The sequence below is a fragment of the Dipodomys merriami genome, unplaced genomic scaffold, assembly GCF_024711535.1.
Source record: "Dipodomys merriami isolate MVZ:Mamm:240054 unplaced genomic scaffold, mDipMer1.0.p SCAF_2, whole genome shotgun sequence".
NCBI classification, from domain to species: domain Eukaryota; kingdom Metazoa; phylum Chordata; class Mammalia; order Rodentia; family Heteromyidae; genus Dipodomys; species Dipodomys merriami.
In genome coordinates this window covers 119,321,441-119,345,504 of record NW_027203381.1, presented here as the reverse complement: position 1 = coordinate 119,345,504, position 24,064 = coordinate 119,321,441, and positions in this window count along the sequence as shown.

Genomic DNA, 24,064 nt, shown 5'->3' with positions numbered 1-24,064 from the left:
AGCATTGTTGCCTCCTCCTTTGTTTCCCATTCCCATCCCTTCCCATCCCCCACCCCTCTTCCCCCTTGGCCAAAGTTGTAAAATTCGTTTTTCGACATAACGTCTTGTACATCTCATTGTTGCAATGGGTCCACCTGTAGCCCTATTTAAATGATTTGCTTTTTTTCCTTCCCCTTTACAAATTATACCAACATCAAATACAGTGAAAGCAGGGGTTATACCGTGGGGGAGGGACATACAAAGCAGCAAAGAAATCATCTTATAAATATGTTAGAAACAATCACAAGAAAGAAAAACATTTGAATACATATCTTGGGATTCATTCCCCTAACATCAACTTATCTACCTTTTTTGCTTGTCCCAGACATATACTAGTTATTGCAAATAAGGGAAACCATGGGACCTATGTTTCTTTGGGCCTGGCTTACTTCACTTAAAATAATTTTTTCCAAGTCTTTCCATTTCCTAGCAAATGGGGCAATGCCATTCTTCCTGATGGAGGCATAGGATTCCATTGTGTGTATAGACCACATTTTCCTGGTTTTGAGCCCCTTGGGCCCGCCCTTGCCTGTAGGTGTCTCTGCTTGTGTCAGGCTTCCCTATGATCTTCGCTGCAGATCACAAATCTGTAACGTGTGTTTTTTTTATATTGACCTGACGTTGGGTACTTATGGACCGCGATGTGTTTCTATTTTAACATTACATCGTAACCCGCCATAGCTAAGTGGCCCTCCCAACAGTGCGTTCACCTTTCCATTTCCCCTCGGAAGCTTTTCACAGTGCCCACCCTCGAGGACTCAGAGCTCAGGTCCAACCCTGCCCCCGCCCAGTGGTGAAACAATGTTCGTTTCTTACTCCTGTATCCTCCGCTTTTGTGCTCTCCTCTTTGGTCAGATCAGTGTTGAAATCCTACAGTTTGGACTCTGAGGAAGCGTCCACCGAAGCTTGGAGTTTCAGGTACTTACAAGGGCCCTTCCTGGAGGTGAGGTTCCTTTTTGTCTTGTGATGTCAGTCATTTGAATTGGTTTCTGACTCACATCTATGCGTCCAGACAGCACCGTGAGAACGAATGCAGGCCCTCTGGTCTCTTCTTAGCGAGATCAGCAGTACCTGCTCCCTTCCTGAGCCCTGTCTACGACCTTGGGGTTCCTCGGGTCACAGAGCCCCTCCAGTAGCATCCAGTATAATGGCCGCCCAGGCTTTATGAATTGTGAAATTTGTTAACTGCCTAGTCTCCCCGAACCCTCTCAGCAGCCCCGAGAGGCAGCATTACCCACCATGCCCATTTCACAGATTCCAGAAACTGTAGACTCTTCTGCAAGGGGGTGGAGGCTGCAGTAGAATCTGCAAGGGGGGGGGCTTCCTAGGAGTGATGAGAATTTGCACCTCTCTGATTATTCCTTCGGTTAATCATTGCATCCTGTTTTTCCCTATGGTACCTCCGACTCAGTTGATGATCTTTGCATTCTCTTCTGGGGTCAATGACCTATGATTCTATGCTGTGGAGTGAGAATATGCGCATGCAACATGGGCTGAACCTTGTTGTCAGGTTAATATGTTTAAGGCCACTAGTCCTGGGAAATCTAGACTCCCGGCCTTCATCAGCAGGCTGTACAATTCCTTGGTGGGTGTATTTACCCTATGCAAGAGTTTAAACATCTTTGTGGGAAACATGGCATGAACTGCGATGAACACAGCACAGAGAGCTCCCGGGAAGCAGGAACAAGTCAGCCTCGCCGCCCGTCACCGGGTGGGTGATTCTTATGTGAGTTTCTAAGTGGATCCTTGCTTGGTGAGTACCGTGGTCATCAATTCTGCGAGCTCTGGGATGATGGTCGATGTGGAGGTTGTTTGGAGGACTCCCGAGTCTGAAGCGGAAAACCAGGCCTGGATTCTTCGTTGTGAGTGTTGTCACTTCCAGTGGCTGGACTGTGAGGCTCTGCCTCGGAGATGGTTGCCGGGGCTTGGGCTGGGGTGAGCTGAAGGCACTGGCACGGGGTGGGGGAGGGCTTTGGGGTGGGGAAGGACAGCATTGGTCAAGTCCTGCTGGCTAGACTTGTGGTGGGGAGGATCTTATAGAAAGTTGTAGGCAGAAAGGTTAAGGACCTGTGCCCTGGCCCCCTGAGGGGTCTCCTCTCCTCAGCCTCAGCCCCTGAATGCTTCCTGCAGCCACGGCGGACGCATTGGCAGCCTGCCAGCAGCCTTGATCTCGGCCGGCAGTGGGGTGGGGGGATGTCAACACTTCTTTAGTAAAAGGCAAATACTGTTGTCATTTTAGGTACAAGAGAGGAGGGAAATGTGAAGACCAAGCTTGGAGACCAAATGCTGTCCGGGTGGCATTGTGCCAATCTGTCATGAAAGGAAGCGGGGTGGGGGTGGTGGCTAGGGAGACAGCAGTGTCAGGGCAGAGGAAACACCAGCACTGGAAGAGGAATGATGAGAAATGCAGACCAAGCAAAGGGAATGGTGAATAATAAGACAGCGTACACACTCGACACCAAACCCTGGGCTAGAGATCTGCCTCTGCCACACGTGTTCCTGCTCATCCCCTCGCCACCATCTTGCCCCCTGCCCGATGCGTTCATTCTCTCCATGGGATGTCTCACAGCGGGGCTCAGGGAAAGGGACGTGCTTTTCCCGTTCACACCTGACAAGCTCCTTAGGACCCGCTGTGCCGTTCTGTGGCACAGTGCCCGTGTGGGGAGCCTGTTCTTTGACTTCTTGTGTTGCAGATTCAGTTAATAGTGAATGGTCTGTCGCGAATGGTCTTGGTAGTGCCAGGTGGTCTGCCAAGGGTCACCCCGGGCCCATCAGCAACAGGAGATAAGCTGTGTCCATTCCAGCGTGGTGTCTTTCCTTTGCGATCTACATTAGCATCTCCTGGAAACACGATTGCCGGTCTCAGTGGCGAATTTGCTATGGAAAAAACACTCATTTTGGATAAAACCAAAAGATCAATGTAACCACCTTTCCAAGAGAGAAGGGTTGCCAAGGCCGTCGAGGGCAGTGGCCTGGGCTCTGTTGGTGATGCCAGAGCCGCTGTGATCTCCCCCACTCTAAGGACAGATCAGTAATACCAGAGATGAACATTGGGCAGGTGAAGTTGCTGGAGCTTTTGCTGTTAAATGTTTTTTGGATGTTTGTGCTTTCAGTCGGGTTGCAGCTCCGCTTTGTTCACCGTGATCCTCACCAGCCTTTAACTCTCCAGTCATTCTCCTTGAGACATCACGTATCTCTTGTCTGTATTGGCCAGCGGCCCAAGACATCATGTATCTCTTGTCTGTATTGGCCAACGGCCCAAGTACAGAGTCTTACCTGGCCTAAGTGTCTCCTGTGTCACCGCTTTGCTCTGAGTCTAGCTCTGTAAGACGATAGCATGTCATTGTCACGAAGGTAGAAAGCACAGTTCTCTGGTTTATCGCTCCGAATCTGGGCTGCATCTTTAGCAGCAGAGGGAGGAGCTAGAGCAGGCTTCTCGTCTGGGATTGTCCACAGGTACTGCCAGCCTAGAGCTGGTGCCTGGCCAGGAAAGAGCACCAGCAAATTGCTGGAGATCAGCCATGGGGTTCAACGGTCATGCGGTCCCTTAAATGGTGCGGGTCGTAGAGGGCATGGAGTGGGCACCCCCAAAGCCATTGAAGAGCCCTCAGGGAAGCCAGGCCCTGGTGGCTCATGCCTGTATTCCTAGTCTCTCAGGAGGCTGAGATTTAGAGGATTGTCATTCAAAGCCAGTCCAGGGAGAAAATTATTCAAGACTTCATTTTCATTTAACCAGCCAAGAGCTGGACTAGAAGTGTAGCTCAAATGGTAGAGTACCAACCATGCACAAGAATGTGAGGCCTTGAGTTCAAAGCCCTGCTATTAGTGCATGCGTGTGCATGCACACACACACACACACACACACAGTGGCATCTGAGCATGGCCCCGATGAAGGACAATGCACAGCACCAGTGGTATCACGGCACATTCTTGTGATTCCAGCTCTGAACACTCTTCCCACTCCTGCTCTCAGGATTCCTCTCCCCTGGTCCTTGGTAGGAGGCAGGCGGTGGGAGAGGAAGGACATGAAGACACACCTTCTGCTTTTCTTGCAGCTGCTTAAGTCTGTGTGATGCCTAAACTGAAGAAAACCCACACAACTTTCACACTTGGAAATTAGACTAGTTTTAATATGCAAAAGTGAGACCTTACAAATAACACATGGGCTGGCAAAGGTAGCTTCCAGTGGCTTGTTTTTTAATTGTACGGAGTAGAGAATTGAATTCTATTTCGGGGATCCTGGCAGGCTGAAGGGCAGACTGTTTCCTGCCCTTATTCCCCCAAACTTGGCCTATTTCATAAACATCATCACCCTTGAATGTCTCAGAGGCATGCGAAGATAAGTCATTATCTCCAGGTTTGGATGGGAAAATTGTGGCTCAGAAAGGCAACCAATCTGCCCAATTTAAGGTCATAAATCTCACTACCAAAGCCAGACAAACAAGCGCACTCCGTGGGGTTCTGACAGCTAAGCTGGATATTTTTGTACCACTTGATTTCTCCTCAGAGGTTTGCGCCTGTCTAGGAATGCACACGAGGCTACAGTATTGTAATAAATTCTGATAGAGAGCCTATGTGGGCACTTAATGAGGAATCGAAGTTCAGTTAACGAGTCATTAATATTCCAGTGGATCCACCGCTGGTAGTGAGGGTGTGAAGGTTCCACTGCTCATGCCTGACTCTGATGTTGACCTATGGGATGGGTGGCAGGGGTGGTACTTCGTTATTGGGCAGGGCAAGGGACACTCAAAGGGCAGAACCAAGAGAACAATAATCACTGGTGCTCATCAGGGGTCAGTTGGGGAAGAAAGGAAGTTGTGAAGATGAGAATATGGAGAGGTAGTTGACATGGCCTGTATTTCATTCTAGAAGTAAAGCAGTCGCACAAAAATTCTGCAGCATTGTGGGTTCCACTTGTAAAGGGAGATGAGCGAGCATCAGCCTCGCATGGCCTGCGCTAAACTTCTGGAAAATGAAATACTGGAAACACCATGTGAAATATCATGGCATAAAACTGGTGATTAACTTTGGCATATTAAGGGAGCCTCTGTTTTTTAGTATCTGAGTGTATTTGGGTCTATGTGCCTACCAATTCAAATGAAATGAAATGAAAAATAAAAGATTCGTGCCTCTAGGGGGAACTACCCAACTTAGAATGAAATTTAAATATTTGCAATAAGTCAAATCAAAGTGTATCAGTGGCTAGTGCATCAGCATCGCGGGCGTTCGCCAAGATTTTAGGCAATGACTAAAGCAGTGTCTTCTAGAGTCTAACCAAAGATCTGAACATTTTTGTGGCACTTCGGCTAGGGGTGTGTCACCCTGTTTGGAGCTCGACCCTTAAGAGTTCTGGGGAGTAAGGAGACAAGAAGTTGGAGCCCACTGATACCTGATCAACTTTCTTTGCCTTCTGATAGACAGTTCTTAGGAATCATTTTTAAGGGAAAGATATCCATTTGCTAGAGACTGGAGAATGTGTGTGCCTTACTCCTGTGCCATGCCAGCTGGCATTGATGACAGAAGTCTTGGAGGCAGACGGCCCTCTTGATGAAGTCTTCCATAGCTCGTGTGAGCTGGAGACTTGAAATGAAGGACCCTTCAAGGAAGCTGTTCAGCAGTGCTCCTGGCATAACAGAGCAACACTGAGAAGCCAAGCGGTTGTTTTAAAGATCGATTTAAGAAACGAATGACTTAGAAAATGAGTTTGATATTCAGTTTAGACTGGGAGAGAAGACACATTTTTTTGTTCTAGTATTTTATCATTCAGAAGCCTGAAAGATCTTATCATATCACATAAAATAAAAATTAAGGAATCTCAATACTTGTATAAATATGAATATTTCCAACCAAATATCTGAGGTGTGAAAATCATGAATAATGGAGCCCATCACCTCATATAATTTAGAGAGGTCGGTAAATTTGTGTTAAGATGCAGAACTCTGCTGTTTTAGATGTGCTTTGCAGATGACAAATTTCTTACCCACTCTACTTCTACCTAGTACTCACTATTAATTTTTACAAAGGTCCCTTTAAAGCCAGGATGAGTGGTTCACACCTGCAATCCCAGCAGTCAGGAGGCAGAGGAGGAGAATCAGGCCGAAATAGAACTTGTATAAAAATTTTAAAAACAGCACACATGTCTTTACTGTGATCACAGAGATCATAGATCACAGAGCTACACAAACAAGGAGAAGCTAGTCAAGTTGAATCTGAGAACCCTGAGTCTGACGTGCTAGAGCCCTGTCCTCAGGGGGAGTTCTCTCCTTCTGGTTTTCCTCTCAGAACTTAGCTTCCTCTCCTCTCCCGGTAAAGACCTTTGTATCCATCACGCACTGTGTGTACAGCCTAATCAGGAACAGTCTGCTCAAGCTGGGATTGCAGCCTTGCCACCAGCAGAAATTCACATTGCAGAAATGAAAGGGTAAGACTTTTGAGACGGAATTGTTGCAGAAGTATTTTGGGGAACAGGGGAATTCCTGAAACCACATGGCAGAAGCTCCTGTTTCATTCTTATATAGGCTCCAAGGTGTGGTTTGAAGCCGGAATATCACATTGTATGTAAATGATTTTCACATAGGGCATCTGAAGGTAGCAGACCATCTTATACAGAGCAATGCAGTGGGCATCACCAAGGTGCCAGGTATTGTCCCACTGAAACAAACCCTTGCTGGGTGCGCACATCAGTGCCCTGGCCCTCCTCGTTTGGTATGGCTATAAAAGGTGAAGTCCATGGCTTTTAGTAACTCATTCCCAGCCTCACCTGTCCATGACCATAGCCTCCCGTGGAGCATTATGTTTGTGGTTGATGTGCCCAAGGCCCAGGAAGCCACTGTCATGGTCTGAAAACTACACTCATAAGGGTGATTTAAAAAAAACAACACTTTAAAATGGCCTCATGAAGCAACAAAGAAGGATAATGTTTCATGACATGTGAAAATGATGGGGAATTTAGATTTGTGTCCATGATCACAGTTTTGATGGAGTGGTTACGCACACTAATTTTTGTGTAGTGACGGCTCTGGGTGACACTCCACAGTTCTGTACAGCACATCCTTACTCATGATGTCTGCTTCTCTGGGTTCACTCACCCCCTCACAACCACAGGCAGAAATATGAAATAGAGATGCAGGAGTAGACCTGTGTTTATCGTTAGGTTGTGTACTATTCTGAGTGGTATCTTGAAATCTCTCCAATTCCACTCATCTCACTGAGTGTAAATTGTCTTTGTCCAGTGTTATCATACCGTGTCTCCTATGCCCTTAGACTCTACCTCAGCTATCAAGACAGACACACAGACTACCAGAGCAGAACAGAGAACACAGAAAGAAATTCATGCAGCTAGAATCAACGAATTGTCAACAGAGGCACCAGAAATACACATGAGGGGGTTTGGAGGCATGGCTCAGCTGGTAGAGTGCAAGTCAAAGAGCAAAAGAGTCAGGTACAGAGTTCAAGTCTCCGTGTCGGTCCTAAAAAATACAGGTACGCTGGGAAGAGGAGGGTAACTTCGTTACCTTTATGCAGTTGACTTAAAATTCACCTCTGTCACCTAGCTCATCATGGACCAACGAACTTGAATATATGACCTAAAATGATGCAGTTACTGGAAGGATGCATCAGAGAAACAGCTCACTTATAGCTGGTGCTCCACCACTTGAGCCACAACTCCTTTTTGTGAGGAAAGCATGTCTAGGCATTAGTATAGGCAGGGATTTTTCTGGACAAAGACCGCCCCCCCCCCCAGCATAGAAAAATAAAGCAAAAACTGACGAATGAGATTAAGTTAAACTCAGAGCCTGAATAAGAATCAGCATTAAAAAAGGAGCCAATCAGAGCTAAGATACAATCTACAGAATGGGAGAAAATATTGGCAAACCATTGATTTGATAAAAGGTTAGCATTTAGAATATGTAGAACTCAAACCCTTAACAACAAGAAGCAATATATAATTTGCCTAAAGTGAGTAAATGGTCTGAACAGACATAGTTTAAAAGAATAGCAGATTGTGGGCTGGGAAGGTGGAAGAGTGCTTGCCTGGCATGCATGAGGCCCTGGGTTCGATTCCTCAGTACCACATAAGCAGAAAAAGCCGGAAGTGGCACTGTGGCTCAAGTGGTAGAGCACCAGCCTTGAGCCGAAGAGCTGAGGGACAGCACCCAGGCCCAGAGTTCAGGCCCCACAACTGACAAAAAAAGGACTGCAGATGGCTTACCAGTCCATGAAAAATACTATTATTAGCCACCAGGGAAGTGCAAAAGAAAACTACAATGTGATGCTCTTTTACTCCCATTAGAATGGTAATGATTATTTTTTAAGCAAGTTCGGAGGAAGACGTGGAGGAAAGGAAGCTCATACATTGTTGCTGACCATCCTAATTTATAACAGATTCATGCGGTATGACCTAGCTAGCCTCCTCCTAGGTAGCTCACTGAAGGAGAAGTCCACATTCTCCTGTTTATTTTAGCCTTGGTCACCTAGCTGAGTTATAAAGTCAATCTAGGTGCTCATTGAAAGATGGACGGATAAAGAAATATGTCTATACAGATGTAGATACATACATGTACATACATGAGTATGTATATATAAGCCATGTGCACACACATACCCTCATGTGCACACATGTGTATATACACAGTGGGATAGAACTCAAGTATAAAGGAGGAAGGCCTGTCATTTATAGTAAATGACAGAACAAGAAGACATTTTGCGATGTGAAATGAGCCAGGGACAGCGAATGTGACACGCATGTTCTCTTTTGTTCGTTGAGGTGCTTTGGTCTGAGTGTGGAGTAGAAAGCGTTTGCTGAGTCTGCGTGGCCAGCAGAGAAGGGGGGAAAGGGCTGATGCCTTGTACAGTGTTGTCCTGAGTGGAGTCAGGGCTGGGTTGACCAGCAGTCGGCTGTGGAGGAATTGTTCTGTTGGGTGGTGGCTTTCTTTGGGCCAGGTGTTCCGGGGGGCCCTGGGGGGATGGCGTTCTCAATGCTTTTGCAAAGTGGTTATGTGTCCGCAAAGTGGTTGTGTGTCCGCAAAGTGGTTGTGTGTCAGCAAAGTAGCTGTGCGTCTGCAAAGTGGTTGTATATCTGGGTGTACCTGCTCCTTTCCAGGCATGCACTGTCCAATGTGGGAGATGCAAGGTTAGCCAAAAGGAGACGGCCATGCGGTGCAGGCAGGAGTGTATGGGGGGAGAGCAAACTGGGTGGTCTGGGATGTGACCTCAGGGAAAGGGGCGGTCACCTCCCCCAGGTACACTGGTCACTGTGGTTCCCAGGGCTGGGCCAGGCTTCCGGGGAAGGGATCATTTCTCAGCGGAAGTAAAACTGACGAATGGAGCCCTTCTCAACATGGTCAAGACTAGTGTGGGTGGGGCCTTACAGCGCTCCCAAGGAAGACTGGAGGACAACAGGAACCTAAACCCGAGATCAGGAGAGAAGGGCACTGCCGGTGTCCTACAGAAGTTTGGCAGCTAGAGTTCACAGGCGCCTGCTGCATTTTATGAAGATCTAGACGGCCATGGCAGCCCCCATCTTAACATTGCACAGAGGAAAATCTGTGCTCAAATTTGGTTGGTGAACCGGGGCAAGTGTGTGCTCATGATCCCCTCCATGCCTTTATTAGGAATTTATTTCATGTTAATAAAATACCACCAATGGCCTCTGCCTGCTGTTTTGAAGTGTTGAATTCATTGTGGTCAACCACGATATCGTTGGTATATACACATAATTTTAAGAGATGTGTTCAGTGCCTTTGCTGTTTGTGTATCTTGGTGGAAGAAGGTGATCAGATCCCATCAGTTGTCCAGCCACCATGGAAGGAAGCAGGAATGGACTGGGGGAAGTGGTTCTTTTACAGTCTGACATACCTACCCACCATTAATGTCCACATTGCTACTTTAAATTACTATGTAAGTTAAAAGAGCATGGGTCTTTCTTATCTTCTTTCCTCCTTCCTTTTCTTCTCTTTCCTCCTTCTCCTCCTTCCTCCTCCTCCTCCTCTTCTTCTTCCTCCTCCTCCTCCTTTTCCTTCTCCTCCTTCACCGTCATCATCTTCCTTCTTTTTGGTGCTGATACTGGGGCTTGAGACCAGGCCCTTAGATGCTCATTTAGCTTGTCTGATCAAGCCTGGTGCATTGGGACTTGAGCTATACCCACTTCTGGCTTTTCACTAGTTAATTGGAGGTAAGAATCTCAGGGCCTTTCCTGCTCAGGCTGGCTTTGAGCAACCATCCTTAGATCGCAGATTCCTGAGTACCTAGAATTACAGGCATGAGCCACCAGTGCTCAGCCTGGGTCTGTCTTTAGTTGGTTTTCATACAATGGTTTTCTGGGGCACCAAATTAATGTTTTTTGACAGTAATGATCCTAATAATGGGAACTCACATTTTCCCAGTCGTGTTATCCTGTGTGCTTCACCTGGCTCTCACGTGTCATTAAAGGCACCTCTCTGAACTAGGCGCCCTTATTGTCTCTACTTGGTTGAGGAGGAAGCCGAGGTACTGAGAAGGAGAAGAAGTAGCCAGAGGAGAAAGCCTGAGTTCAAAATGCTGCTTCTTCACCAAGACAAAAATCCCCAGCGTCACTGTGTGTGCCACGCAAAATAATCAGACTGCACTAAGGCACAAAAGTGAACTGCATGAGCACTGCCCAGTGTCCCTCAGGGCCAAGCCCACTGGACAGGCGTCCACCCTGGATGTCCTAGGCCAATGCCACCAGCCCCACAGCAGAGGAGGCTGAGGACCTCACCACCAGGCAGGGCCGTACTGTGCCCAGCCCACCATGACCCGTGCCCAGAGGAGGACAGCAAACCGATCCCGCCCCTCCCCGGCCCCCGTAGCCCCATAAAATGTCACCCACCTCATGTCACTGATTTCCTTTAAAACATTGTATCTTTTAAAGAAATACATTTTGTTCTAGCATTCTTGGAATTTAAAAAAAAACCTTGTATTATTCTTCTCATCCCAACTTTCGGGGAGCGTTTTCAACCTTTTATTACTGGTATTTAGCTCTGTATTTCTTTGTAACCTGCTTTTAGTCGTGATTCTGTCTCCTTCAGGGGAATAAACTGCCGGACTTGTTATTGCCTAACTTGTCAGCTGAGGCCCTCCCTGCCCCCTCCCGACCCCAGGAGGGAGACAGCTCCCCTCCCTCCCCCACTCCCCCCTTCTCTCCCCCTTTCCCTCTTCCTCCCCCTGCTCCCCTCCCTCTTCCTGGCAACACCACCAGGTGAACCTGGCTTCAGTGTTGACCCTTGGTCACTGGGCAAATACCAGCAGCCGTTGATCTGGGTTCCCAGATGGCGTTTCCTCCCTCTCTCCCACAGATTTCCCGGCTCCTGAAGTTCACCCTGACTCCAGTGTTTTTTCATGTGTGTTTTCTCCGTCATGGGGATCAGTTCCCGGGCCTTGGCCAGAACTGCAAACCTTCCCATGTGTGTGTTTTCACTTAGCTCCTCTGTCTCCTTCTTGGTAGTGTCACAGCACCACTGTGTCCATGGATGGGGCTCCGGGCATCTGGCTTGCTGGGGGTCTGTCTACTTCTTGCCAGACTCTGGGAGACTTGGGACTCACAGCTGCTTGGGTATGTGGGGACCTGAAACACCCCAATCTTTTATATGCCATATCATTTAATTATATTTAATACTGTTTATTAACATAACATAGCATTATATGCAATACTAAGGATGCTCTATCATCCTGCATCATATCAATGCTGTGACTCGCTGGGCCGTGGCCACAGGTGGCGTGACCGGGAGCAGGTGGGGGAGTGCATGGGCCTGGGTGGTGGTAACGGACATAGCGGAGGAGTGTGCAGGCCTGGGTGGTGGTAACGGAGGGTCTGGGGACACAGTGGGGGGGTGGTGCATGGGCCTGGGTGGTGGTAACGGACACAGCGGGGGAGTGTGCAGGCCTGGGTGGTGGTAACGGAGGGTCTGGGGACACAGCGGGTGGGGGGTGCACAGGCCTGGGTGGTGGTAACAGAGGGTCTGGGGACCCAGCTGGGAAGATGCATCAGCCCCCCCTGGTTGCAGACATGAAGGAGCGGCCAGCGGCCATGGGCTGCCAGGGGTGCCGCTCACCAGTTTCTGTGGATTAAAGGGCATGGTAAAGTGGTCATCAGCCGTGGTCAAAAGGATCTAGTGAGTCGTCTCCTGCCTCACTTCACGGAGTAGGCCTCAGTCTCTCTGGGCTTCCTGGCTCACCCACAGCCTCAGTGTAACTTCCCATAAATGACTCTCTTGCTTCCTGGGGTTCCTCCTCCTCCTATGCAGGCCTCCTCCCCACACCTGTCTGCTCTCTGTGGGAGCACCCCAGAAGAGTCTAGCTTGTTCTGCTGCTCGGTGATGATTCAAGGGTGGCGTGCTCTGTGCTAAGCAGAGGCGCTCACCCGCCCAGCCTGTGGACGCCCCCAGCTCACAGAGCGGGGCACACACAGGGGACACCGCCCGGGTCTCCGTCTTCACTCATGTTTTGGTTTTGCCTTTGCTGCTCTTGGCATCTGTAGCCAAGAGGAGGAGTCTGTCTGTCCTGGACAGGAGGGACAGGGAGAGGAGTGGGCCCTTTCTGGTCATCTCTCATAGGTCATTTATGGAGCGCTGATGCTGCAGCTACAGTGTGCCTGTAAGGTCACCCGCGTGGACTGGTCCTTTGGAGTGTGTCAGGATTCTACCACTCTGCTCTGCCGCCACCGAGGAGCTCCTGCGTGGACGGTCTTCCCCGAGCTCTGTGCCTGAGCAATGGCCACTGGCGAAAGGCCACCCTGAGGCCTCCACAGCCCAGGGCCACCCCAAGGCGCAGCTGCCCGCCCTCAGCCCACGTCTGGTCCCTTGCCTGTCCCCCCCACCCCCATGGTCCTGCCCTTCTTCAGGAAGGGAGAGTGAAGATGGTTCTGGAATCCCCAGGTGCTGGTCACCTTTCTGCCTTCCAGCACTGCTGAAGGACCCTTTGTTTGCCCTCCAGGACTGAGCTCATTCTGAACATGTGTGTCAGAAAGGGAGCAGGGGTCGTCCTCGCCCGGCCACAGGGGCCCTGGAAGCTTCCGCCTGGAAGATCAGTCTCTGCCCAGCCCTGGTCACCACGCACTGCCGGACACTTGTGTGGCCACCTTGGACCACAACCTGCAAGCCCCTCAGCAATTCCACTCCCAAGGGTCTCTACCCAAGAGAAAGAAAAGCCACCCATGCAAAAATGGGTGCATGAGCACTCACTGCCATGCTATTACCAGCGTGGTCAGGAGAGGAGGCGGCTCGGGTGACCATGAGCCAAGGAATGAAGCGTGGAATATCAATACGACAGAATGTTAGTCAGCCATAAAAAAGGAATAAAATAATGACAAGAGCTACAACACAAATGAACCTTGAAAACACACACACATACACACACACGCACACACGCACACACAAAAGACCATCACAGTCAATGATTCCACTTACGTAAAATGTCCAGCAGAGGCTAATTTGTAGAGAAAGAGAATGATACTTGCCTAGGCCTGTGGACCTGGAAAAAAAATGAGGAAACTGATCATGGGGTGGGGGGGGTGGGAATTCCTTTTGGAGTGGTTATCTGCTATCTACACACCTCTGAATATGTGGAGTCACTGGCATTGATGGTTTTAATTGGTTAAGTACAGGGCACATCAATTATCTCTCAGGGATGCTATCACTTAAAAATACCTTTGAAGGAAAACCCCCAAATCCCCAGGAGCAGCAGTCTGCTCTGAAGACCTTGAGGAAGACGCGGCTGGTTCTTTCTATGCCGCTCTGTCTCCTGGCCCTCTCATTGCTTGCTCTGGTTTGTGAGCTGACCGAGATAGGTGTTGGCCAAGCAGAGAGGGGACAGAGAGGAGAGGAGGCTGCAGTTGGAGTGCAGGCCGGGACTGGAGAGGTGGGAGGAGCCACAGCCATGTCTAGAGATCTGGCTGGGTCTTCACTCCATGGCCACCCGACTGAGCCCTGAGCATTCTCTCACCCACCAGGATCTGCCGACCCTCGGTGGTCCTGTGCAGGGTCTATGCTAGCACTCTATATCTTTTGGGCCTTGGTGCTGATCAAGACACTGAACTGTGTGACCTGTGTGTTGGAATCAATGTCCCCCAGCACGCAGTGACTTGTTCAACCCCTTCCTGGACCTTTGGGAGGAAGGAAGGGAAGGGGATGCGTGTGTCTGATGGCTGTGCGGGCCACGGCAATTGTGCTCAGGTGTGCCTCCAAGAGATCACCTCAACTCATCTGGCAGGAGATTAGGAGCGGACCCCGCCTGCCTACGGAACTTGTTTGTATTGAGAAGTCTATGGCAATCAGACCTTTAAGATTTCCTTATGCGTCCTTTCCTTGTTCAGAGTCACTTTTGAATCACCGTCGGTGACTCTTCTGTCAGCTCTGAGACCCTGTGACTTCCAGTCTGGCTCCCAGGAGAGGGAGCGTGTTCGGGGCCGGATACCCAACTCCCGCCAAGCGCCATCACCTTTCAGAACGTCAAGTCTGTCCACAGCACTGAAGGTTGGGAGACCTACACGGGTGGACACGCAAAGAGCAGCTAGTACATTTGCTGTTATCAAGTTCCATTTGGGAACACAGGGGCTCAGGGCCCCCTAGTCCTGGTAAACCGTCTGTGGAAAATACCGTGGGAAACCAGAGCAGGTGCCAGACCACGGCCACGTTAGGGGGGCTGGCCCTCAGCCTGGTCCTGCTGGGTCAGGTGTGGGCCCCCGGACAGCGGAAGGGAAAGGACTTTCCGACGTTGTTAGACTCGGCATGTCAGCGCACTGGTGTGTCCCCTGAGCTCTGGGACTTTGGATACCCGCTGCGGGGGCGGTGGGGCATGTGGAAAGAAGAAGACGAGCTTCCATGCTGGGATATGGTCTCCACTTCCTGTCCCATACTGGCGGTGGCCATGTCCCCAGCCCTTTGGTTTGTATTTTGTTTCTGAGACGGATGTCACCTCAACTCTCAACCCTACTGTTTCTGCACTCTAAGTGCTGCGGTTACAGGTATGCTCATCATGCCCGGCTTGGGATGCGGTTTGGAACGGCCATCTGTGCACTAGGCCAGCGCCTGGACTTTATCGCTGACAACCTCATGTAAAGCAGAGCTGCCAAAACGTGTTGCCACAACACAAATGAGATGCCAATCCCCTTGGAAATGCTCAAGGGAACCCTGAGCTCGACACCCCGACTGCGTGGGCCACCCCTGCAAAGGCCGTAAGAACTGCTAGTGGTCTCTCCGCCCACTTACCCTGGTCCTGCCCCTGGGGTGACACGGGCTTGCGGGCTGCCCATCCTTCCCACACCCACGCTAAGGGAGACACACACTCTCAGCACTTTCTGACCTCCAGGAGGACCCGATTCCAGCAGAGAGACCAGCAGCAGTGTTGATATTTTCAGACATGGACCTCGAATCACATGATTCCCACAGCCAAGTTACAGCCCGGCTCCATGTACTGTAGCCACCTGTGTTTCTTGCATCGGGTATTTCAGTTGCTGCAGACAAGAAACCTGTAAGCATCTCTCCAGCTAGTGCATCTGTGCAGACAGCTGACAGTACGTGACCTGAGCGGGAGGCAGCAGAGGTCGACCTCCAAGGGCTCCGATAGCCATAAACAAGTGTGGCATTTCTTTTGTTTTGGTCGGTCATGGGTATTGATCTCTGGGCCTGGGCACTGTCCTCAGCTCTTCAGCTCAAGGCGAGCTCTCCACTGCTTGAGCCACAGCTCCACTTACAGTTTTCTGGTGGTTTATTGGAGATCAGAGTCTCATGGACGTTCCTGCCCAGGCTGGCTTTGAACTGTGATCCTCAGATCTCAGCCTCCTGAATAGCTAGGATGACAGGCGTGAGCCACTGGTGCCTGGCTTTTTCTACATCATTTTAAAAGCAGAGATATTCACCCCATGGGTGAAATATCCCTGACTAGTGTGCTTGGCAGGTTTGACCACCTGCTCTCCATCCTCAGGAGCCTGTGCCCGTGTACACAGCTCTGTGTCAATCACAGCAGTCCCTGTGGGCAGCTCCTTCAGACCTAAGAACTCTGTAGACAAAGGCAGGTGAGACACGGAGACATGCTAACCAGCACCTGAAACCAGGGCTGTGATTTCTTCTTCCAAATGCCTCAGATATTGTTTAGTCATTAAACATGTATAACAATGAACATTGAGAAATCGATTCAGTTCTTCCTACCTCACTTGAGATACAGGAACCACAGAAGGATGGACTGAATATTTGAAATAGTCCATAAGGTTCTACAGTTCTGACAAACTCCTCTTACCTAAGTGGCCCTGTAACCATGGAAACAGCATCATGCAACAAGCAGTTACGTGTTCACACTGATGGAAACATGCCTTCCGTGCTGCCCATGGCACGGAATCACGTACTCCACGCCTTTTCTGTGTATCTGCTAACGACAGTTAATGGCTTCCATTGTTATGATGTTATTATAATGCTAATTGTTATCGTATAGTATACTCCTCTTACTTATTAAAAAGGAAGATGACTAAAAAGGGAGCTGCCTCTGGAGAAGAAAAAGCATCGTGGCCAGAGAAGGCAAATCTCCCTGTATGTCTTGACTCCTGAGGGCCAAGTGGCTGGGCTGTGGAGGGGGATGGGATCTCTGGGGACAATGCTGGACAATGCTGGCTGTGGAGACCTACCGCATGGATGTGTCTATGTCTTGGTTTTTAACAAAGAAGGTTAATAGGTAAAACACTAAGGATGCCAAAACAGGCTGCTCTAAATGGCCTACCCATGTCCTAGTTTATATCATCTAGCTGTGTCTATATCATCTAGTTCTGTCGATGGTGTCCCCGAAATGATGAGTTCATCTAGGAAGACCCCGCTCTTTAAAGCAGGGTGAACGGGACGTGGGGAAACCCAGCCGAGCCTCCCGATGACGTGAGCTGTGTTCCGATGCAGTGTTCACCGGCCAGGCCCATTCCAGGCTGAGCACCAGGCCAGGGCTGGAACGCAGGCTTCCATGTCACCCTGAGGAGCCTGTCCTAAGTCAGGACCTGGTGGGAGCTCTCCTGTCTCCATTGGTCCCCCAGGACCAGAAGGCCAGAGACCAGTGGGAGAGTGCCCAGCAGACAGCCTCCTCCTTCCCAGGGCAGGTGAGAGAGATCATCCCTGGGACAATGGCCGCGAGGGTCTCACCCGCAGACCAGACCCGGACAGCTTCTCTTCCTGGGCTCTGGTTGCCGCCATTTGGTTCCTGTCTTCATTGGACCAACTCAGTAAAGTCAGCATCACTATTATCATCTACTACCTTGGAAGTTTTCGGTAACATTTCAGTCTTTTTAGTTGTAGATCTACCCACAGTTTCTCTCTAAATTGTGCTATTGTGTACTTTTGTGATTTCTAGGGATATGGGCATTCATTTATTGGATTTTATCTAATTTTCACGCTTTATTATAATGTAATTTTTTTATTCAATTACGAATGACTCCTCCTGATTTAATCTTTTTTTCTAAATCAGTCTAAAGATTTTTCAACTTCATTTATTTTATTTTTGTATTTTAAGGAAATCTTTTGGTGCTGATAATTATCGACTGTGTGTCTGTCTATTCTTTGGTTTAGTTTTTTTATCATTATTATTATTCATCTACTTGCTTTAGGTTTATTTTCCTTTTTAGCCTCATGTCTTCACAAGGTCAAGTGAGATGTTGATTTGATATCTTTATTAATTTAGTATACTTTGTAACTATAAAATTCCCTCAAACCCCTGCTTGCTTAACATGTGTTGCCTGTATTTTGGTGTTGTATTCTCATTTACACTCGTATCAAATGTTTTCTAACTTTTTATTTTTTTCTTTTACTCACTTTCCTCTTAGTAACAGGCTTAATTCTGAACTGCTTGGGAGTTCCACAGATTTCCCTGTGTGATGTTTCTCCTCAGCTATATCGTGGTCAGAGAGCGTAGTCAGTCGGGCAGAGCTGCTTCTGCGGGCTGAGGCGTGTTCTCTGCACGCTTTGCCCCAGCCCGAGGGCGGGCCCTGCTCCAGTGGTTAGCACAGGACAGTGAGTGTGAGGTCCAGGTGCAGGCCAGGGCTTCATGGGCTGGGTGAGCCTTTGTCTAGTAGTTGCACCCATTACTGAATGTGAGATACTTAATTTTGGTTTTCATATTGCCTATTCCTTTCTTTCAGTTTTTACCTTAGTCTTAGGTTTTCTTTCCCTCCTCTTCCTCCTCTTCCTCTTCCTCCTGCTTCTCCTCCTCCTTCTTTTGGTGCCTGTCCTGGGGCTTGAACTTAAGGCTCAGGTACTGTCTCTGAGTTTTTTGCTCCAGGTTAGTGCTCTCTACCCCTTGAGCCACATCTCTGTTTCCACCTTTTTTTTTTTTTTCCTGGTCCTGGTGCTTGAACTCTGGACCTGGGCTTCTTTTTACTCAAGGCTAGAGCTCTACAATTTGAGCCACAGTGTCAACTCTGGCTTTTTCTGAGTAGTTTATTCTCAAACTTTTCTGCCTGGCTGGCTTTGAACCGCAATCTTCATTTCGCAGCCTCCTGAGAAGCCAGGATTACAGGTGTGAGCGACTGGTACCAAGGCTTTTACTTTACCTATTTTGACTTTTATTAGAAGCGTATGTGTTGGCAATTGTCACATCCTTAAAAATGATGTTTTTAACATTATAAAACTTTCTGTTTTTTATCTCTAGAAACATTTTTTGTCTTAAGATTTATTTTATGTGGTTTTTATCTAGTAAATAACTCTATGTCTCTTATGATTGTAATTCTTTCTCTGTCACCTTGTTCTGAGCCTGCATTCTCAATGTGAAGTGTACTATCTGACAATGTTGTATCATTGTGTTTGTGTCTTGCTCAGTCTGTCTGTCTTTGCCTTTGGTCAGGCTTTTTGAAGCTTTCTGCTTTATTTAGTTTTACAGAGCAGAGGACCAAACTCAGGGCCTGGCATTTGCTCGGGAAGTGCTCTTCCATCAAACTTAATTCCTACCCCTGGCCTGCTTTGTTAACTCATTAATATTTAATGTTGCAGTTGGATTTTTCTACTAGTTTTATTTTCTACATGTCACGCATCTTGTTTGATCCTTATTTCCTGCTTTCTTTTTCATTGACTAAATGTTTCCTAATGTAGCATTAAAATTACTTCAGTAATTATTCACTACTTGTCTTCTAGCTTCTTAGTTATTCCTCCAAGATTTAGAAAATACATTTTAACATAATCGATCTCAGATTTGCACTAATTTAATTCACATGAGATAAAGAAATGTTACTATTGTATCACACTTTCATACATTTGTAAGGTTTGTTATTTATTTATTTATTTATTTATTTATTTATTTATTTATTTATTTATTTATTTATTTATTTGCCAGTTGTGAGGTTGAACTCTGGGCCTGGGAGCTGTCCCTCAGCTCTTCAGCTCAAGGTGAGTGCTCTACCACTTGAGCCACAGCACCACTTCTGGTTTTCTGGTGGTTAATCAGGGAAAAGATTCTCATGGACTTTCCTGTCAAGGCTGGCTTTGAACCTCGATCCTCAGATCTTAGCCTCCTGAGTAGCTAGGATTACAGGTGTGAGCCACTGGCACCTGGCTAAGCTACTTATTTAACATTTCTGGGACTCTTAATTTCCAACTTCCATATAATTTTGTTCCCACATACCTCCCTTAGGTTGTTATTAACAAAATATTTTATAGGCCATAGGCCCAATAATCGAGTTCCGTATACAGAATTTCATGCAGCTTCTTAGTAAATCAGTGAAGAGAAGGAAAGGGAAGATGCATGGGATGATGTGACATTTGTACTTCACTCTGCCGTGGGTCTGTGGGTGAGGGGCTCCAAGGAGAGCAGCTGACGTGCAGGACCCAGAGTTCAGTTTTAGACTGCAGGTACAGGTTCCTGTTCTAATGACTACACCCAACTTTGGCTGAAGACATGCTGCCTTTCAACAAAAGCTCACATTTTCACTTTGTCACCTAGATACGATACTTTGGCCTTGCTTTGAGGGCACAGTATGCTTTTGGGGAGGTACATTTTCACTAAAGCAAAGGAAAAATTAGAGAAACAGCAGATCACACAATGATTTAAACACAAGTGACAAAAACACAGACTGATTTCTTCTCTACATCAACTCAATTACATAAGGCACGTGTGAGAATTGGGAGCCTTTGCCATAGAAATTTCTTTTTATATTTATTTATTATTTGTTTTCCTGACTAAGTTTGGTCAAAACGACAGTAATACATCCATGAGTAAGGGAGCTTCTTGTAATGTTCCCTTCCCTACTAGGTATTCTTTGCTGGTTACTTTGTATGAATTTGAATTACCATCTGGAATCATTTGTTTTGAGGTAGAAGAAATTCTGTTAGTATTTCTTGTGAGGCTGGTCTGCTAGTAATTCTCTGCTTTTACCTTCTGGAAATATTTTTACTTTGTTTCACATTGGAGAGAGAGTGTTGTTAGATATGAGATTCTTGGCTTGTAAGCTCTTTTACTTGTGTTACTTTGAATGCTGCCCGCCGCTTTTGTCCAACGGTTTCTAGGAGGAACCGGTGGTCTGCATTGTCCCACGGTTTGTTCTAGGAGGAACCGTGGTCTGCATTGCATGGCCCCGTGTGATGAACTGTCTTCCTTTTGCTCCTCTCAGGATTTTTTCTTGGTCTCTGACACCTGATCTATGGTCTATAGTATGTCTAGATTTGAATCTCTAACTTGGGCTTATTGAGCACCTTATCTCTACCTACTAACAACTCTTGTTAAATTGAGTAAAATTTTATGAAGGTATTTTAAGTAGCTGTTAAAAGAGGTTTTAATCAGTTTATGAGTACAATGCATCTTGATTAGTGTCACCCCTTCCATCATTCAGCCCCAACTCCCCCCATCCCTTCCATTCTACTTCCATTTTCACATATATACAGTAACCATTATAACTACATTTCCCCACCCTTCCTCTCTCCTCTGGTCACCTCCCTTGACCTCACTTGCTGTGGACATCCTAGGTTCCAGCTTTCTGCTACTCATTTTGTCAGACTGTAGTTGAGTTCTTCAGAGGACTTATACCATTGGAATTCTCCCCTGCAAACATTGTAGTCAATATGTTTGTGCGCATATGCATATGACCCCGTGTAAGTACATTGCAGCTGTAATTTGTCTGAATATTTTCTACACTCCTTTCTCCTTTCCCATTTTCTGACAGGAAGCAGGTAGTTACAGGTGGTGTTCTTGGGATTCCCCATTCTGATGCACAGTGAACCCAGAGCTTTGTTCTTTGACCACATCTTCCTTTCCTTCTCTGGTCAGGAGGAAGATGTCTGGGCCAGGACAGGATGGGGTTTGTGGGCTGGTCTGGTCCACATTTTTGCTTCATTTGTCTTCCTGGTGGGTTCACATGAACTTATTCTTACAATTGGATCTTCACGAGAGCTGGCCAAAGGCAAAAGAGAGTCTGTGGTACGGAGTTACTTCTGTTTCTCTCTTGGTAGCAGGAAGGCATTTGAATATCTGCATGCAGGTACTGTACAAGCACTTGCTTCCTTGGCAGGTTCTAAGCTCTCTAGAAGCTGGGCAGTCACAGCTCCTTCTAGAAAGTCCAAATGGAGAAAAGAGAAATGGAGTGAATGAGTCAGGTTCTTTCCTGTTCCTTCCTTTGGTGGTTGATTATGACCCCCCCCCCGAATCCCAAACTGACAGATGGTGGGGTGTGGGGCTCTTTGTCAAAGATGCAATGAGTAATCGATGAAATGCAGCGTCCACTTCTGACAGGTCTCAGGAGAGCTGTTGTCCAGTCAGATGATGCCCTGAGATGCTGTCAGCTGGGATGGATGTGGTATGGGGGCCTGGGGGAGAGATTGCTGAAGTCAACTGGACACAGAGAAGAGCTGAGCTTACTTTTCATAAGCCAGAAGACATCTAAGTCCAAAAGGCAGCTGCCTTAACATTGGACTGAGCAGGACACCAGATGTAGTGGCCAGAGAACACACACACACACACACACACACACACCACACTCACACACACACACCACACACACACATACCACACACAGACCACACACACTCACACACACACACACCACACACCACACACACAAACCACACACACACACCACACACACCACACACACCACACACACCACACACACCACACACACACTCACACACACACCACACACACCACACACACCACACACACACACACACCACACACACACACACCACACACACTACATACCACACACACAGCACACACCACACACACAGCACACACCACACACACACACACAACACACACACCACACACACACACACCACACACATACCACACACACATTCACACACACACCACACACACCACACACATACATACACACACCACACACATTCACACACACCACACACACCACACACACACATACCACACACACACACCACACACATACACACACACTACACACACATACCACACACATCACACACACACCACACCACACACACATACCACATACACACACCACACACACCACACACCACACACACACACACCACACACCACACCACACACACACCACACACTACACACCACACACACACCACACACACCACACACACACACACCACACACACCACACACACCACACACACACACACACACCACACACACCACACACACACCACACACACCACACACACACACACACCACACACCACACACACCACACACCACACACACACCACACACACACTCACACACACACCACACACACACACACACACCACACACTACATACCACACACACACCACACACCACACACACACCACACACACACCACACACCACATACCACACACACACACCACACACACCACACACACACACACCACACACCACACACACACCACACACACACCACACACCACACACACACACTCACACACACACACCACACTCACACACACACCACACACACACCACACACCACACACACACCACACACCACACACACACACACCACACACACCACACACACACACACCACACACACCACACACACACACACACCACACACCACACACACACACCACACACACACACACCATACACACCACACACACACACACACACCACACCACACACACACACACCACACACACACACACACCACACACCACACACCACACACACACACACACCACACACACCACACACCACACACACACACACACACACACACACACACACACACACACGGAACCTAAATGGACATTTCCATCTAGAAGTAGAGGGGCATCCCGAAGTGGTTCATGGGTCTTGTTGGTGCACGGAATGGGGTGGCGGGACCGTCGGGCTGCCATAGTCTCCGAGACAATCTCAGCTGGAATTGTACATGAGCTTCCCCGAAGCCTAACTGAGTTAGAATTATTAAACAGTGAAGACCTACCAGCATTTATGTCAAAGGAAAAAAATCCAGGTAATTTTGCTGTGTATTATTTATTTTTATGACTTTATGCTTACAAGCAACAGTCAACAAATATGGATTCATTGAAGTGGCCAGAGAGCAAAAAAAAAACCCCAGCCAGACGACTTTTTAGTACTTCAAATAAGAAGTGTATAATGACTGACAGACCAATCTTAGGCCCCACAAAAAGAGGAAGAAATGAGTTGTCACTTTCCGCAACATGAGAGGAAGTGATGAACAGATGGGTGATAGTTTATTTTGTGCCATTATTGGGGCTTGAACTTAGAGCCTGGCTACTATCCTTTAGCTTTATCACTCAAGGCTGGCACTCTACCACTTGAACCATAGTTCTATTTCCAATTTTTTTACTGCCTTATTGGAGATAAAAGTCTCATGGACTTTCTTGCCCAGGCTGACTCTGAACCACAGTCCTCAGATTTTAGGCTCCTGTGAGGCTGGGATTATAGGTGTGATCCCCCAGCCCCCAGCTTGAAAGCACACAGACACACATGACAAATACTACAAACACAGACACACAGACTCATGGTGTGCACACAAACACACACTCCCACCAAACATATACACTTGATCAAAACCACATATCACATTTACAGATCACAACATGTGCACATA